Below are 15,769 nucleotides of genomic sequence, written 5' to 3' on the forward strand. Positions count from 1 at the left end.
CTTAATTTCAGTGCCATAGAAAGTTAAGTTTGTACTAAAAGAACATGACAAGGAGTAACTTAGTGGCATAACACAGACCTAGCTTGAGAGGATGTTTATTTCAATATGCAGTTGAGGCATTTTTGTTGTATTTCATGTATTTGGTGTGTTTCTGGCTATACCAATTTGCTAATTTAAATATCAGATATACATTTAAAAAATAATTGTTCAGTGTAAAAGTAAATCTTCCATATGTTTGATCTCACTGAGAACAATTTTATCCCCCCTGATTTTCTTCCAACTCTGACAAAAGCAGCAAAGAAATTGTACTAGGAGGTATTAGAAACTAAAAAAATCTTTTGAGTTTCCCTTTTCCTAAGACCAATGTCTATGTTTCCACTCCTTCAGAGATCCAAGAGAGGAAACAGTACTTGGTATGGTTATGATAAAATGGCTCACCTTAACCATAAGACATATATGAAAGATTAGGGTATGATCTTACTCCTAGGGGGCAATTTAGTATTTACATCTCTTACATTGAGGCTAATTTTAGATAAAAGATTGTGCCAGTTTTTTTGCTGATCAGCTCTCCCTAGTGTAGTCATCCATCCCCCTCTTCCTTTGATAAGAGTGTTTATCATTGGGAAAAAATATGAAGGGAACTGAAGGCCTCATCAGGAAGAATAGCTGCTTTTATAACCCTCATGGAAAAGTGTGCATACCAAACTCCACAGAGATTTCTTTCAAGAATTTTCTGAGTTTTAAAATGACAGTACAGCTTTGCATTTGAAACGAACTATGAACAAATTGATGTAGGTATCATGTTGTGTCATTTGATGCACTTGTCAGGGTTTTTAATCTAATATTAAAAGATTTGCAATATTTTGGGCATGTTATCCAGATTCTACATGTTATTATATTGGTAGAAGTATTTTAAAATAAATTTGATGATATTTTTGACTTTTATTTTTTATTTGTTCTTTAGCAGAATCCTGGTTTCTAGTAATGTTTAACATCAGGAGGTGCTTTTCTTCCTAAACTGGGTATTTTGGATGTACAAACCTTGGTTTAATGTGCATGAACTTTTTAACTTTGTTCTTTCTTATTTTCTTTTTTAAGTGTATGTGTGATTGTGTTATGTGGTGTCTAGAGGTATAAATATTAGTTGACATGTCTATCTGGTTGGGTAGGACTATAGCAAACAGTGCAATTTCTTCTGCTACATCAGCACAGAGAGTTTCTGAGTCATTTGACTCAACTACGGGGATGTTTCTTAGTGTGCCTAAAACCATGCTCAGCAAAGACTGATGCAGTATCTCATCCAGTCAACCTATAAAATAATGTTAAATTATGAAATTTGTTTTATTTCTTTTTAGCCTGGAGAGGCTAAATATTTGGTGGAAGAAAGGAATAGGAAGAAATTTCCCAGTCCAGAATCCTGCTAAGTCACCTACTAGGAAGTACCAGACATCTGTATCAAAGTAAATGATTCCCAGGAGGTATGCAGCGTGGCCTCTGCTTCACATTGTAGAATGTCTCTCTTTTACAAAATCTTTTTTCCTTTTTATTGTGTTACAGGAAATTGATTACTATTAAATTAAATATACACAATTTTAATATCAAAAATTCTCAAAATAATTTGTCTAATTCTTTACCCATTTTCATTTCTGATGACTGCTTAGCATGGTCCTACATCTTGTCCAGACTGGTTATCACTTTTCTCTGCTGCAGTGCCTGATTTTGCTGATAGTTAAGATTCCCACTTGTTTGTGCTGTTAGGCAAGACCTGGAAAAGCAGTGTCAACTCATGTTGACGTGTCAGCTTCAGGCAGATGCCATACTCTTTTCTGCACTGAAAGAATCATATAAAGTACAATGTTATCTCTATTATCACTTTAATATAAAAAACTTTTACACTTTTTGATAGCCACCAGAGGAGCTGATATCCTATATTGCAAAGCTCCTGTGACTGAGTGATGATTCAGTGTCAGAATGGCTGAGATTGTTCAAACATGGCCCAACAATTTATAACTGGACTTTATTTTGGTGATATGAATTTTATGTGTAGCAGAGTGTTTGATCATGGATCCCAGGTCAAAAGCATATCCATCCTAAATATTTGTTCTAAAACACAGAAGAGTCTTCTCTCCTTTTAGCAAAACCATCAGTTTAGAGGTTGTAGACAACACCCTCATTAGCAACACAGGCCCTGTAACAGGTTATTTTTCCTGAGGAGGCTGTGGAAAGAAGAGCATTGGGTTCTGTGTCTGTGCTGCTTATTATTCGCTGAAAAAGAATTTAGAATTAGTATTAGTATTTAGCATTTTGCATTTGGTGTTATCCTTCACAATCATCTCTGTATCAGGCATGTGTGATGTATTCAGTTATTTCCCACATGTGCTACCTTTCTGTCATCTTTCTTTCTGTTTGAATGAGTTTAACATTACAGAATGGGGACTAATGACAGTCAGAATGTATAGGAAGAGAGTCAATGTATTAAGTTACTCAATTATTTCTTGTTTGTATATCGAAAAAGGAGCAGCATACATGTAGGAAGAATGTGTCATTAGTGTGTGAACTGTCATTTTGAGTTATCAGTCAACTGTGGTTATGTTGTTCCTTTCATGCTGCTGGCACAAAGTTCAGAGTTTTCCAAAAAGTGGAAAGTAGTGATTTTGAAAGAAAATGAAGTGGTGACCATTCCTTCTTATTTTGCTTAGAGCATAAGAATTTTGTTGGCACACTTATATTGTACTATATGGTGACTGCAGATGTTTTTAACACACTTCACTGGAGGTGTATCAAGTGCAGTAAGCTGTAAAATATTGAGTGTCTATGTGTTGTTCATCTAGTCATGGAAATTAAATGCTCATTGTTACAGGAAACAGTAAAAGAGTAAAAAAAAAAAGGCAAACAAAAGAAAAGGCAGTTTAACCACTATATTTTATCTCTAATGAATATAAATTGTCCAACCAAAAAGCTTTTTTCTATGGGTTCACGTAAATTCAAAACAAGCATGCAAATGGAACAAAACAAAAACTTGATAAGAAGGATTGGTGTGTTTATGTGACTCCATGGCATATTCAGATTATGTGGTGTGATTTGTTCTGCAGCTGCTTCAAATTAAGAACAGGTGTAGAAGGCAGATTATGCAAATACTCATATTAATGTAATTGTGAAATTGGTGTGTTTATCACTGTGCCTTTAAAGAGTAGACCATACTCTTATTTTACATGTAAATGAACTTTATTCTTGAGAGCTACTATTGGATAATGAGCTTATAAAGAAGAAATTTCTAGCATATGGTGAAACATTTCTAAAATGTGATATTTTCTTGTGTAGCAATTTATTTTATATATGTTGTATAAACATATTATAATCTGCTTTGTCTTCTTTAGAAAAATATATCTATGATGCAGTTTTAAAATCTAATTCATAGAACTAATGAACTCATATTTCTTTGTTGTTATTTTTTTATTTCATGTAACCCTTCAGTAGGACAACTTTTGATCTTCAGCCATTTACTCTATATTTAAAAACCTTTATAGACTTTATACCTTGTTCACTTTAAATCTCTAAGAAGTATATATTGGAGAGAAAATGTGTTTTAAAAGGATTTTTTACTTCCTAAGACTTACTCTATTTAAACAATCATAAACTGGGTATCTGAGTTAAATATATATTTTTAAACATTATTTACCTCATGTTGCTAGTATGCATAGATTTTTGAATGATTGCCTAAGCTTTATGTTATTTTTAGATTAGAGGGGGTTGGTATCAAAGGATGTCCAAAACTAAGAAATTATGGGAGCTTTTTATTTTCTTATAATACAGACCTAGTTAACAAAAGTTACCTGTTATAAAAATCACAAAGCACTATGATTCTAAGTGTTAGTGTATTTTTTTTCCTTATATCTTTTGCACATGACATTGATTCATAGTAATTTATATTCTGTTAAAAGAAAATACTAGATACTTGTTTTTTATATGTGTCTGCATACACATATACATATATACAGGACAATTTTATATATGCTGCCAATGAGGTAGGTCAAATATTTGAAACTGAGCTTTATGCACTGGGTGGGATACTTTTAACTAGGAATCTGGGCCAAACAGTTGAGATAATCCTTGGTTCTCAGGAAGCAGAGGCTGAGGGCACCAGTTGCCAACAGCTGACTACCAGGCTAACAAGACTAGAACAATGTCTTTCTTCTTTTCTGCTTCCAATAGCTGTGGCTCAGATGGGCTTTCCTATTTATTTGCAAGAAAAAAAAGAAAACCCTGTTTTGTTTTCTGGATATGTTTCAGGAAGAAAGCAAAAAACTATAGTTATTGAGTTCAGTGTAGTACCCAATGGCATCAGTTTTCTTCTAATTCACTATCCTCAAAGCTCAACTGGTCTCTTCATGAGAACAACCTAAAAGGTGTAAGCAGGACATTTAAAGAAAACAACTATTTCATTAGAGTTATTTTCCTCTAAAGCACTCTTCAAGAAGGGGAATGACTTTATGCTCAGTAAAGTCATCCTTTAGCAAATTATTTAAAATTGCAGTGATTTACGGGGTGTTTAAGTGGTAACTGTTTGCTTCACAGCCTGTTAGCTACCTATAAAATCTTTCATTCAGTTATTAGCACACTCTTAATGGAATACAAACTATTTAAGAAAGAAAAGACTGGCAGGAATTTCATTATGTAAGCTGAAGATGATAAAGCTTTTCTATAGGGTTAGCCTGATTGTATAACTTTAAAGTACAACTGTCAACCAGATAAAATGGCAACCTCTTTTTCTAATCAATTTGAATTATATGCATCATTTCAGTAGGATGTTATTGTGGGGTTAATTATCTTTGCATTTAGAAAAGTTTTACTTCCACTTGACTAGTTGTCATTGGAGATGTTTGCATGCAGAAATGTTATTCATGCTGTGCAATATGGATACCTTCCAATGTCACTTAGAACTGACCACAGTTACACTTTCTGTCTCAGAAATAAAGAGGCAACTTGGACGTTACACAAAGATTATGTGTATTGGAGAACTGTGTGATTCTATCACCCTTATAAATCACTGCTTTAAAACAGTAGGAACATGGCCCAAGCTATCTTGACTCTATTACATTTCTCACTGACTTCTGTGGGAAGTCTTTTGAGGTTAGGAAAAAAAAAAAGCCTGAAAATTGAGCAAAATACAGCAAATAAAAAGACAAAAAAGTGTCTTACAGTAACACTAATCTCTTTTTAACACTTCTTGCACTAATTGACACTTACTTGAAGTTATTTATGTTTTCATTTTTTAAAAATTATTGTGGACTAGTAGTTACTTTTACATAATTTTGTTAATTGTATGGCTCTTCTGACTGCAAGCTTCTGAAAATAAATAAGGGATTTTAAGAGATGAGTTTCTAGTAATTTTTTTGCGGTATTAGTGGAATAAGAGATTATTTCTGCTCCAATTCCTTGATTTTCTTCCACAAGATGTTCCAGAGGTGGATGGATTACAGACATATATATACATGTCTTTGCACTCTAATTTTGTTTCCTAACTTTCTGTGAGCAAGCCAAATAGCCACTCTCACTTCTGCTATTATGACACAAGTTAATTTAGTTATTGAAATAGGACAGGCAGAATACTCGCATATTTGTGTCCCTGTTCCTCTCTGTAAAGGCAGCTGTGAACTTGATGTTAAATATAGTGATATCAAATAAAAGGATTTCTTTACCTTTAAATAAGTATTATTAAAAAAACCCAATCAACAACTACTTCAGTAGTCTTTATTATCTTTAGTAAATACACATTTAAGGCAGCATTTTTATGTGGAATACCAGCAATTTCCTTGGCCATACGGAAAATCATGTAAGTAAGTAGGACTGGATTTGGATATGTTTGCATTCATTTATATCGTTGTAGTTGCCTAAGTCAGGACCATTGCTGTTTATATCCACAGTGTGTAGGTTTTCTCATGGAGAGTTCTGGTTTCAGGAGTGGATGATGGTTTGCTTTGTTGTGGTGCGCAGGTACTGATAGTTACCTCAACATCTGTATTATCATTTGATTAGTCTTGCTCACACATGAAGGATTAAATCAGTCACTGAGTTGGAATCAGGATAAGTCTGATGCCCAACTTAGACTGGCAAGGGCACTTAGGGGTCTTTTGCTCTCCTCTGCAACTGAAAATAGTCCATCCATTCATGTAACCTATAAATACTACTAAGCAGATTCTCTGATACTGCTAAGAATCGCCTAGCAAAAGAGACATTAGTAACTCTTTTGATTACTCTTGCCCTGTTCTTGTAGCATATCATAGCTGGGGTCCTTGAGGAAAAGCTATCAGTTGTAATAATGTGTTAGGAAATGTGAAATGGACATTTCTTGGACCCTTGTGTAGTATAGCTTTATGGACTTGAATTAGGAAGCTGGATCACACTACAGCATTGATCTAACAATTCTAAAGGGGAATTAAATTTTCAACACATGAAAAATGAACTGTAGGCATGTAATTACTTAAAATTATAACAAAAGATGTATTGTAAAGTCAGAGAACATATACTTTTTATTTATAATTCATTACACCTTATGGAAGTCTGCTGATTATAAGATGTGTAGCATGCATTCATATCTATAAATACATATTTTATTTCTTTCTGGAATGACAACACATGTCGTTTCAGTTTCCTTATTTTTTATTTTCTTTAGCAAATCAGAAAATAAGATTAATCATTTTGGTCATGTGGGAGGTGCTATTTCCATTCAGTTCAAGACTTTTCCTGTGCCTATATTCAGTAAAGATCTCCAATTTCTGTCTCATTAAAGGATCACTGTCTTGCAATCCTTTTATCTTCTTTGCATTGCTACTCTCTTTCAATAAAGGAGAAAAAAAATACTAAAAAAAAAGGCAATCTATCTCTGCCAAAGCTCAGAACACTGTCATTCCACGCTTTAGTCAGCAAAATAGCTTGTATAGCAAAAGACTTTCCATCTTCTTTTCTCTGCTCAACAGTTGGAGCTTTAAAGCAAGAAATTTAAAATTGCTATTGCAAATTAATGTACTATGCAACTTTGTTTACAATTCACTGGCTAAGCTGAACCATCTATTATGTTACCTCGTAAAGAATATGTAGGGTCTTACAGTACCAGATGGGGCTACTTGAGGAACTTCGAGGTTGTACATAGACTCACAGATTGGTTCTTTAAAATATACTTTCACTAAAGAAAACATGTTTCCTTACTACTTTTTTCCCCCATTCTAAATTCTAATCTTAGGGCCAGACTTTCAGTTAAGTTGAGCACTCAGGATTGCATTGGCATCAGTGTAAACTGCAGCTGCTCAACACCTCTACAGATGAAGCTTCAAAGTGTTTGGGAAAATTCGTAGCTTCAAACTAGACTAAAAAAAGATATTTTTCTGCATAGACTTAACCAGGTTTTGTTCATATTTATCAGGCGATATTTAACTTTTCCTAGATATGCAAATAAGATGGTAGATTTTTTCTTTTTATTTTTTTTTCATTTATATTGTATATTGTGAATGAAGTAATGATTTTTGAGGAGTCTGGTGGATATTTTGCCAAATCGTTCTAAAATTGTGTGGGATGTTTTGATTTTAACCAAAGTTACAGCTGCAGAGCTGTAAAGCAGTTGGTTTTGCTTATTATGACTAGTTCTACAACTTGTACTGTTTTAAATTGCCTGCAATTAGCATATTTCAACCTTATTTTTAGGTTTAAATTGCAGTGTGAGAGTGTGCTCTCCTCTTAGCTAATTAGTGTTATCAAGGAACAGTAGGTTACCTCATTAGTACCATGTGTATTTAATTAAAGAAGAGAAAATTGGAGTTAACCTCATAGCTAATATTTTCACAGAGTGATACAATGCCAACACCTTCAATTGGAGTCACACCCCTGTGTATCTAATTATTCACTGATGCCAAATAAGGTTAGCAAGGATACCACTATGCTGTTGACAAAATAATTTAGATGGAAATCTGTTTGCTGGTTTCTGATATGAAATTTCAGTTAGAGCAGATAATTTTATTTAAATATGTTGTGATCACAAGGTATTTTTATCATTCCTCCTACCCTCCCTTTTGTGTTCACACTTACACTTAGGAAAGGCCAAGATTGCATGAGGCACTCAGTCTCAGGCAAGCGGTCTGTGATCCTAATCTGTACCTTGCAGGTGTTGTAACAATTTAAATATAACCATTTTATTTTGGCTACAAGTATTGTATAAACCAGTACAGTTATATTGTACTCATGGAAAGAATAATACACAAATAGGGCCAGAGTACAGGTGCCTGCCCTTTGTAAATGTGCTCAGAATTTCTTATGGCTTGCTTTGCTTTAGAATTTTCTGCTTCATATGCTTCTAGAGGGCATGACCTAACATGGAGATAAGAGCCCACAGCTCCTGAGGTTTCAGTGAAGTCGAAGGTGCTTATTGTTTCTAGTCTAGGCACTGTAATTCGTGTGTGCTTACCTGCAGAACAGAATTTTTTGAATGTATAACAAGTGGATTTGTCTTCTGAATTTTGTTGTCCAATGCTGCTAATATGACAAATAATTTTGAGCAAGCCATCCATAATCTCTGACTCACTTTTCCCATCTGTAAAATGGAAATTCCATTACTTCATGCATGAAGATGATTTAAGTGCAAATAATTGTTTTTTGCACAATGCTCGAGTATAAAGCCACCTTGTATATCAGTGCATATCAATGCCTGATCAACTTCACATGAAGTGTGTTTAATTATTGTATCCGTGGGATTATAATTGAATCCTTGAAGGAGGGGTTTTTCCAATTTATTTACAAAAGTCTTCATACTAAATCAAGTACTTTCTTGACTGTTCTTTCAGGTTACTTATCTCAGGTGCTTATAGTGGCATATGAATGCTTTAAATAGTCACTTTACAAGCTTACTTATAACAAACCATCTTGGACATTTATCACTGCTGTTCAAATGAAAATAATGATTGACCTTTTTAAATTTGGGGATTTTTTCTTATTTTACAGTTAAGTAGAAAAGAGGCTCTTCAAACATTGTGCCTTTCCCTATTAGTTTTCCAAGCTGCTAACCCTTCAGGATCTATTGTATGTTGAAAGGAATCCTTTGGATTGAATGGCAGTATGGAACTCTGAAGTCAGTCAGTTTAACAATTGGATGAAATTTCCATGTGAAAATAAATGAACTCAGTATTCACTTACCTAACTTTTGTTTTATATATTGCTGCTAGAAAAGTATGGCATTATATGATAGAGCGATTTATCATTTTTTCCTGTCTAAATATAAATTATTTTTTTAATATGATATGCTCTTTAACTGTCAAGGTGCTTTAAGGGAGAGTTCAGATTACAAAAATATTGTAGAAATTAAAGAATAACGAGTTTTCAGTCCTCCATATGTATTTGAAGAAAACTGTGTGAAAACATGCAGTCAAGTACGAGTCCTTAGCCTGACTTCATACACTTTCTCTGTGTAATGTGATGTGAAATAGAGACTGGTTTCATTTGTATTGGTGAAAAACTGCAGCTCAAATTACAGCCCTTGGTGGTATCATTGTCATCTCTTTGAAAGATCTCATTCAGCTCTATCAAGAACAACCAGGTAATAAAGTCAAGATCCACATGGTGAATAAGCAATGGCTTGGATTTGATATTGGTTGGTTTAGTACTTCAGTCTCAGCATCTCTAGTGCCTGGATCTTCTTATAAACATCTACACAAATTTGTGAAGCACAGATCAAACTACGAATGAAATTTTATATATTCATTTCAAAACCTTAATTTATGTGAAAAACATCTAAAGCAGAACTTTTATCTGGACAGCTTGTCAGAGAATCCCAATCATTAATTGTAGGACTTTTGATGGACTGCTGCAGATTTGATGTTCTCTATCTGTAAAAATATTTGGTGGAGTTATGGGTAAATTTGGTGGACTTCTATGGGTAAATTATTAAGTGATTAAAAAGTACTTTTTAAAGCAAGTTTTCTACATATATATTGCAACTTCATATAAATGCATTGTCTAATGTTACTATAAATTTAAAATAGTTACTACATTCTTTAAGTTATTGCCTAGAATTTTGATCTTTTTATCTTCTCAGCGCTTGCTAATGAACACAATAGTAAGGTCACAGTTTTTTCTTTTTTCTTTTTTTTCAATTTCTGTATCTTCTTTTATTCAAATTTATTTTTTAGTCGTGTGTTTTTCCTGGGGAATGTATTATTTATTTTACTGGACTTAGTCATTTTGGCACAGTTTGAACTGACAGAATATAAAGTAAACAACTTGTGTTTTTCTGAGGAAAATGACCGATAAGCAGAAGGAAATATTTATGAATCGGTCAGTGTTCTTCACTGGTGTATTCAAGACATGAGAAAGAAGTATTCCAAGATAAAAGTAACATGAGCTCTGTGTTTATACAAAATACCCTACATTATATGTCAGTTTGGGTGAGGAAAGCATGTATGATGTAACTGTAAAATTGTCACTTCTTGTTTTTTTCTACCTCCCTATGTTCCTTCAGAGCTGTGAATGTCTCTACCTCCTGAATTTTATTTGATGTATTAAGTTTCTTAAAAGGAATTTTTTTTAAATCACTCTCCACTTCTACAAAATTTAATTTACAACTGCATAAAGGAAATTACCCTAGTTTAGGCAGTCAAGCATTTCAGCAGATTCCTAGAAATGTACAAAGGAAAGAATGATTATCAGTCCTGAATTGTGGATTAAGAGGATCATACTACACAGAGTACTGTCTAAAAGTAGCAATTTAATAGAAAATGTGGGTGTTCATGTGAACAATGTCTCTGAAGTTAAAAAATAGCATTTAAAATATGGAAGTTTTTATTATTATTTGGTAGAAGGCTTGCCTAGAGATGCTTGTCTCATATTTTCGTTGAATGTTACAAGCAGCTTCATTAGAGTTTTATGTTTTGGTTTTGTTTTGTACAGTTTTGGTTTTGTTAATTTTTTTCTAAAGGTGAAATTCCATTAGAAAAGGAGAATTCTCATTGTGGACTGCAGAAAATGTATTAAAAATTTACATAAACTCCTTCAATGTCTGTGTTACAAAGCACAAATAAGCTGTAATTCAGGAAGTATCATTTACGTGTATTTAAAGGGAAATTTTAAAAATCACAGGGTGAGGTTTCTGAAGTTCTAGAATATGTTCTCATACACAGTCTCGTGTACCTTTTTCCCCCTACAAACCAGCACTGCTTTTTGAGCCTTGTAGAGGGGAGAGTGTCTTGTTTGAAGCCTGCAGCTAAAGTGAGTTGCAATATGACATGAGGACAGATACTTATCAAAAACTTAATATGTGTGTTCTCGTCCTGTAAACTTAGGTAATACTTTTGCAGAAGACCCTCAAGCAAACCATTTAGTGGACAAAATCAGCACAGATTTTTTTGTAATTCTACCTTTTTAAGTACGAGGAAGACCTAGTCCAATATTTCAAATGTCACCTCTGTTAGCTCACAATATAGCTTAGGTAAGGAATATCACACTGTGCATAAGTTTCTTTCAGCATTTCATTTTGTGTCAGTACAGTATTTGAGAATAGTTACTCTGAACAGCCGGCTCCAGCACAGACTGCAACAACGAAAAATTCAATGGAGTGCTTTTCCGGAGGCATTCTCCCTCCTGCTGCAAATAAAATTGTCACTTGATAGGAAAGTGATTTCTTTTCTCTCAAATGCGCTTTATTGTCGGCAGTGTAATTTATATCAAGCAAGCAGTGAGTTTTATCCATTTATAGTGTCTGAAGATTATTTCTGTATCCAATAAGAAAATTTTGTTACTGTTTTGGTCTTGTGTACAGACACATTACTTTGATTATTAGAACCTTGGCTAAAAATGCCTTTGGCTAAATTATAGCTAGGTTTACTAGTTATTTATTAATTTTTTTTTTCTTCTTTTCAGATTGTGATCTATGGCTGAATATCTGGTGCCTTAGTTTGTTTTTTTCCCTTCTTTTTTAATTGTTGTGGAAACTAGTGAATTAATTAATTGATGAAGGAGGAGCATTTGGTATGTTATTGTTAGAAGATCACTATAGGCTAATCTGAAGACTACCTGCTACTTTTTCTCCTATAAATTAAAAAATTTCTTTCTTCAGCTTACAATATCAACTATAAACAGGAATCCATGGCTACAGTAGTAAGCCTCTAAGGAAAAGTCTGATCTTGCAGCATGTAATAAGGCACTTAGTTTCAAACTAAAACATATGCAGAACAACATATATACACGTACGCACACACTAACATAGTCTGTACCCTATATAGCTATATCATGAGCAGTTTTAGCAGCATATTAGTAGTTCTTAAAGTTTTCAGCTCATGCTAGAGCAGCACTAGCCATTCCCCAGGTAGGGACATCCCTGGAACTAGATAGGCCACCAGTGCAAACACATAACAGGGTTCTCCAAATTTCAGCTACCACAACTGACCTCTTTTCAGCACATGCAAATGTCACTTTGTCTCCTTGCTGCCACTGTTCTGCACAGATTATTTTCTCAACATCTTTCTCTGCTTCTTTCCTCAGTTGTCCTTCAAAGCATCAAATACAGGCAGTTTGTTTTCCATTTTATAGTCCTTCACCATGTGACTTCATGATACCCATTACTCTTCATAAAGTAGAAAAAAAAGAGCCCTTAATCTCCTACTTTTAGATTTCAAATAAGCCCTATTGTACCTTCTCCTGTGCTGTCTGTAATGACTGTGAAGTACCTCATTATCCTCCTCTGAGTCAGTCATTCAGCCTTCTCCAGTTTATGTATAGAGAACTTAGACACATACATTGCCTGCTATCATGATAGGAATTTCCTATCAGTCTGTCACTGTCATCTCTTGTCTTGCACAGGACTGTCATGTCTGTGCAAAGGACTTGCATAGTGCTCAGTGGCTGTGCAAAGCCTGCAGTATGGTCCTGGTCAGCACCATGGGAGCTTTGATGCAGTTGCAGCAATTCCCATGTTACTGCTGCTGCTACCACTTCTGAGTCTTTCAAATCCTGTGATTTACCATGTGCATTGATGTTCTTCATTCTAACCGGAAAAAAATACAATTTTTTTCTGCATTGCTGATTTAGGTGTAAGTTTCTGGTAGTCTGCCCTTTCAGGGGGACAAATCATGCTCTTCTTCTATGGCCTAAAAGTTTACTGAAATTGCAGAGCACACACATCTCTATTGCATGTATTAAGAAGACTCCAGTATTTTCAGTCTACAAGAAATATTTGTAAATGTCTCAAAAATATTTTTTTTTTTAAGGTGAGACCAAGAGATATGATTCAAAAGGACATTCAAAAAGCCTTTGACATAGTACTTCATGAGTTATTATTAAGAAAACTGAATGGTTGTGGTTGAAAGTTAAAAGTTCCATCGTAAATTAGAAACAAGTTAAGAGACAGAAGATAAGAGTAGGATTATATCATCAATTTTCAGCATGGCGAAAGGTTAACATTTCTGTCTACCTCTGACCTGGACATTAAATAGCATTGTTTAATATATTTAGTAATAAGCTGGAAAATGGACTGAAGAATTTTGTATGTTTCAAAATTTAAAGGTGACCAAGAATCTTACTTAGCCTTGTAAAGATTAGAGATGAATTTCAGACTTTCCGGAGTGATGTGGAATAGTAAGTAAACAAATGCCATAGTGGTAGAAGAAAGATGAATAAAGATGTAGAAAGATGTAGAAGAAAGGAATAATTTAACTACTTATACTGATGATCTAACTTTTTGCATAATTTTTTAAAACTTAAGTATGGTTTCCTCTCAGTGTGGTAGAGGAAACAAGCTGTATCTTCTTATAACAAGCACATCTTTTCTTGGTCTACAGTAAAATAGAAGCAAGGAAACAATCAAAAATTTATGAAAATTGAGAAGTGTGCTAACAAAAAATATTGTAATACCAATTTTATTTTCATCTATGATCTGATGATGCTATGTGGAAATTGAGATGTTTCATTTTAATCTAAAAATAACATTAAGTAACCTGAAGAAGGAACATTTCTTTTCTCTCTATCCACTTCTGTTATGTAGTTCAAATATTCCAGACCATACATTGTGTCTGTATGTAACTCCAAGCAAAACTGTACTTTGAAAGCCACAGGGGAGAGTGGCTTTATATTTGATATATGTACTTGATCTCAGACCTTTCCTGTCGTACAGTTTTACTTTATTGTGAGCAAATTATACCACAGCCTCTTCATTGTTTGTATTCCTGGAACACTGTATTGTGCTGTATATAAATGCATAGAAAGCTCTTACTTTTTATGACCTGAGTACTTCCTTTTGGAGCAAAAACCTTCTTATCTTTGCACAATTCCTGCCGAAAAGGTGCTCCTCATTCAGTTGTCTAAAGGAGAAGGATTTCACCTGAGTTATGAAATGTAGGTAAGCATGAGACTTTGTGTCAGACTCCTTCTACTCCAGTCTCTCTAGATTTGGACTATATGCCCATGAAGATTATTTATTTTTTGTCCTATTTACCACTGTAGTCGTATCACAGGCATTCCAAATTCTGTATGTATTCTTCTGGGGTTTTTTATTTGGTTTTTTTTTTTTTTTACTTCTCTATACTCTGTTACTGTGAGTAGAGTAGCCTGTGTTCATGTGTAAACTGGATCTCTACTCCACAGAACGTCTTCTGTCCTTTTCTAAAGAATGTGTAAATCTCATCAGATTAATTTCAGATAGGCTAGGTCAGGACCCTGAAAAATGAATGCCGGGATTTGTTGGATACAATCCATTGCAACTCCATTATAGTCCGATCAAGAGGGACATGAAGTACAAAGATTTAAACTCCAAACTCATAATCCCTTGATACTGTCGTGTTCTTTTTAGAAAGGGCACAGCACTGCCTTCTGATTACCATGAAGAACTTACCTGTTTCAGTGCAGTATAGTCTCTTTCCTAACACTTTGAAATTAAGTGTTACTGATACTTCTCCAACCACCTCTTTTCCTTGGATTGTCTTTCCTTTTAGGATTTCATACTTTTTAAGTGAGACACTTCCTTCTTTAAAGAAAATGTATTTAGCTGTGCTAATCTCTTTAATCAGCTAAACACTCAACTCTTGTCCTCAAGGACATGCTTTAAAGGACGTTCCTTTGCACTTCTGTAGATCCTTGGGCTAGAAGAAGTTGTAACTAGTCACACAGTCGTGTTTGTTGAGAAATCTGTGTGATAAACTCATAAGCCACCAAAAACATGAAGAATGTGGCAAAGGATGCAAATACAGACACCTGCAAACACACAAAGATGAGATGACTGGAAATTCATTACAAAACATTGATTATTCTCCAAATAATAGAATTCTTCATTTCAATTTCACTTCTTACTTCCAGTTCAAGAAAAGTCTTATTTTACTTACTGCAAGAAATTCCTTTTCCAGGTACACAATCAAAGAGTGCCAGTACCATTCTGTGAATCTGAAGGCACACTACGATTTCTTTCTTTTCTTTATGGTGGATGCTGGACATTTTCAGTTGGACTTTCGTCACCTTGTGTACTGTAGTATGAAACCATGAAACTAAAGATAATTCATGTTTAGAGGAGTGAGTCTTTCCCTGATATATGAGTCTAGCATAAACTGCCAAGTACTTCAGGAAAAAAAGCCATTTTTTTCTGCAATTAATTAATTACAAAGAAGACAAAGTGGGAAAGCAAAAATAAAAATAAAAGAAGATTTTAGATCTTGAAAGAGACATTCTGTCACTGTCAGATGTTAGCTTTTTTAAAGTCTGTTAGGTTGAGAGTAATTTCAGTAAATATATATAGTCCTTTAGAATA

General features: G+C 34.1%; 1 protein-coding gene across 9 annotated transcripts in view; it reads left to right on the top strand.

Moving 5' to 3' along the window:
* The window catches only part of FOXP2 (forkhead box P2), a 405,788-nt gene that overhangs the window by 299,957 nt on the left and 90,062 nt on the right, over positions 1–15,769 (top strand). Inside the window, exon 2 of one of the 9 annotated variants that reach the window (XM_027658858.1) lies at positions 1,356–1,478. The exons of the other annotated variants lie outside the window; for them this stretch is intronic. The gene's annotated coding sequence lies outside the window, so the exon portion shown is untranslated. The remainder of the gene's footprint in view (positions 1–1,355; positions 1,479–15,769) is intronic. 9 annotated transcript variants of the gene reach the window in all.

This window comes from Corapipo altera, unplaced genomic scaffold (assembly GCF_003945725.1).
Source record: "Corapipo altera isolate COAL_440 unplaced genomic scaffold, ASM394572v1 1, whole genome shotgun sequence".
Taxonomy (NCBI): Eukaryota; Metazoa; Chordata; class Aves; order Passeriformes; family Pipridae; genus Corapipo; species Corapipo altera.